The sequence below is a fragment of the Piliocolobus tephrosceles genome, chromosome 17 (assembly GCF_002776525.5).
Source record: "Piliocolobus tephrosceles isolate RC106 chromosome 17, ASM277652v3, whole genome shotgun sequence".
Lineage (NCBI taxonomy): Eukaryota > Metazoa > Chordata > Mammalia > Primates > Cercopithecidae > Piliocolobus > Piliocolobus tephrosceles.
In genome coordinates, this window is record NC_045450.1 from 46,729,243 (window position 1) to 46,733,236 (window position 3,994).

Consider the following 3,994-nt stretch of genomic DNA (forward strand, 5'->3'; position numbering starts at 1 on the left):
AAACAAAACAAAAATATGTTTGCTGAGGTTCCTTGCTGTCCTGATTGCCAAGTGAGCCCAGCTAGGGACATATTGACTTGCCAAGTGTCAGAACTGTGTTAATATTGTTATTATTCTCTGTGAGTGAAGATACAATGCCATTTCCTCCAAAGGTATTATTGATAGTGAGGATTACCACTACAATTTGTATAATTATTGCAGCACCAATAACTGTGTCCCTTTCATCAAATATTTATGTAACTATGCTAGCTCTTTCAGCAATGCTGATTATAAAGGTGTTTGATGGACAGTTACATAGGATCCTTGCTATTCAGCTGAATTCTTAATTCACCTGTAGTTTTGCTAGGCATGTAAGAGTGAGGAAAACTAGGGCTTTGATAAGATTTTACTTACAGGTCGATGAGGATGAACCAGAGGGTATTTACCTGAATGAGAAAGCGTCTTACTCCTTTGGTCAGCTAAATTTCCTGCTTTCTCACAAGGGGAATTGCTTCTGTCCTGCTGGAATCAAGTACATACCAGATTAGAAAGATAGGACTTTCTAGCAAAGTGAAAAGGGAAATAAAAGTGAAGACATTACAAAACTACATAGTTGTATGGATGGCCCACCTGGAATACCTTTCTCTCTCTGATATCACAAAAGACAGATAAAAATCTACTTGGAAATTTGGAGCTCAATCTCCTAGCCATCTTAGACCATGGGAACTGAACCCTGACTCATTGCTGTTCATAGATTTGGTACTCTGGGATTTTGTACAGGTTGGGAGGGGAGGGGAAGACTTGTCAGAAGAAGATATATGTGGGGCAGGGTGAAATGTGATAACATGGGAGTTTGAGATAGGGCACAACAGAAATGAGAGAATTCAAACTGCAAAAAAAAAATCCAATTGCCCCTAGGTTCAGTAGAATAATCATATTGCCACATAGCATAAAGTGAATGTCTGATGCAAAGCTCTCGTTAAGAAAGTAATGTTTTAAAACCTACAAGTATTTACTTAAGAAGGGCAACAGGGTTACATGCATTCTTAGCATTAAATTAAAACAGTGTCTGGTATGGTATTAAAAAAGTCCCCCACCAGTGTCGTACCATGAAGGCGATGGACCATTACCCTTCATTAGCAAATCAGGGCCTGGGCTAACCCTTCTTTCTATCTGATTATAAAGACTGTGATACAGTCCATGCCACTTAATCTGGACCCAGGTAATGAGCACATCTTAATTAAGGTGCCCTGCTGGGAACCAATTTAATGCAATATATATAATAGGATTTCAATTCTGCTTTGGCATCTTTGTGCAATATAATAGGGGTGGCTGGAGAAGCTTTATGTCACTAATTTCACAAACTGAATACAATCTCCATATCTCAGCATGAGTATTTTGAAAGCTCAGAGGAGAAAAAAAATGAAACCACATCAACTGTTTTAGAATGGTGTAAAGGGAACAGCTTTTAAATGCCTTTTCATCAGTGTCTCATTTTTAGAAGCTATGTTTAAGTGCACTGATGATAGTATCAATTGATTTCTTCTCTTCTTGCAGAGACTTCGTAGGCTGTCCAATATTTCTTGCACTTTTTTTTTAGTGTTTTCCCCCAAATTCCTTCTTTGTACATTTTAAGTAGAAAGAAGATCCACCTGCTATAGCAATTTGAAAAACAATAAGGTAGATAATGGGGAAGCAATTAATAAAATTAGCATGCTGTGTGTTTATTTCCAATGCAATATGTTTTTATTTCTATGACAATTAAGTATTTTAATTTGACCAAACACCTGCAATCATCTGCTTAGTCATCTATCCGTCCATTCATTTGTTCGTCCATCTGTTTGTCTATCATCCATTAATTCCAGTACTCAGTCATTCATGTATTCCACAAATTTTATTGAGCATCTATACACTTCTTAACATCTCATGTGAATTAGTTAATATCTCAAGATACCAGACTCTCCAGAGGCTGCAAGCACTGCAAAAGCCAACTAGATTAGCAATGGCAACAGATGAGAAGAGCATCAGGATGTGGGGCGGGGTGGTGGAGGGATGCCAGAGGAGCTGACCCATGATCCCAGATGTGGACTTAGACAATTGATGATCATAAATGGTTAGGAAGTGACTTCAGTCGGTGGAAAGAGACTAAAAAGTTATTGCAATTTAGAATTTTATGTAAAATATTTTTGAGTTTTCTTTTCTCAAGTCAGTTTTATTCCACAATATTTTCCAGTGATGGAATTTTGTCTGCACAATAAAATATTCCTAAAAGATTTTATTGTTGTTAATTATCCTAATACCCTGAGATGTCAACTTATCTATGTATCTATCATCTATCTATCTATCTATCTATCTATCTATCTATCTATCTATCTGCCTATATCCATCCTTCTATCCAGAGAGCTTTCTGCTCTGCTTTTTGTTCTGGCTTTTTTTTTTTTTTTTTTTTTTTTCCTTTTCATTTGGATCCTAAGCATTTTGCAGATTATCTTCTTTTAGGGGGAGAAGGTGGAGAAGGATGGCAGGTTTCTTTAACATAACTCACTGAACTGTGATCTTCACATGAGTGAAGGCCTGGTGTGCAAATTGAGAAAGTTAGCTCCCCAGGGGTTTACATATTGATGAGCTTTAAGGAATAAAAAATAAGGCCCTTGAATGTGTAACCTCCATTCATTTTCTTTGGCAGAGATTTCAAGAAAGCTCACAGCAGTGAACTGTAGCAAATGAAAACCTTGATTTCAATTGCAACACATTCTTGGGATTCATGGTAGGTGAGTTAAATGGCTATACTTAATTTAACTAACTGTTTCACAATCAGTGGCATTTCTCTGGCTATCTAACGACATTTAATGGAATATCAATTTTATCATATCTCTAAAACAATTATATACTTTAAAGTGAGTGAGTTCATTTTGATTTTCTTTACCTTAAACTCTGAAATCTGATGTTTTCTTAGGTCAGCTAGCAAATACTTACTTAATAAATATACCTAATTTGTGTTCTAACTTTATTAATACAGATTATCAGTCATAAACCAAACAATTGCTGAGAACATATTTTGCAAACAAATGTGGAAGAAAGAGACAAAAGACAAAAGTTTGTCAAATGGAACTTCTTTCAAACTCATCACCATGACCATAGGGGGTACAAAATTATAAATAATAATCATACATGTTTATATAGTATTCAAAACTTTATAAATCATTTAATGTACATTTTATCTGTTCATCCCAATGACTCATCTCTGAGGGCACATGCTGACTTTTCTTTTACATATGAATAACTTGCAATTCAGAAAAGTTAGCATTGAAGAAATCACTTAACAGTTCAAACATGAATAAGTGAAATTTTGAGCTTGGGCTTTTCTTCCTAAGTGTATGTGACTTCATGTGTCTTAAGTTGTAAGAATTAAAGAAAGAGGAAAGAAACACAAAAGGTTACTCACCAGTGAAGACACGTTCATTTTAGAGAAAACAATCCTGAGAGGAACTTCTGGCTAAGTTAGGTTAGAGGCGCACTCTCTTACAGACTAGGAGTTTTTAAGGATTCAGGGTGGGAGGATTTATCAGAGGCTTGGCTTGCTTCTGTGTCTCTTTGTTGTGCTTATCTGGGAGGGAGAGTTGTGTGTCTGTTGCCACACATCTTTCTGCAACTGCAGGCATACCCCTTGAGTCTGCTTTTAGCTTCCCTATCTTAGCGCATCTGAAGGGAAAGGAATGTGCATATTAAGACCCACTGTTTTAGCTGGGCGCGGTGGCTCATGCCTGTAATTCCAGCACTTTGGGAGGCCGAGGCGGGCGGATCACGAGGTCAGGAGATTGAGATCATCCTGACGAACACAGTGAAACCCCGTCTCTACTAAAAATACAAAAAATTAGTCGGGAGTGGTGGCGGGCGCCTGTAGTCCCAGTTACTCGGGAGGCTGACGCAGGAGAATGGCGTAAACTCGGGAGGCGGAGCTTGCAGCAAGCCGAGATCGCGCCACTGCACTCCAGCCTGGGCGACAAAGCGAGAC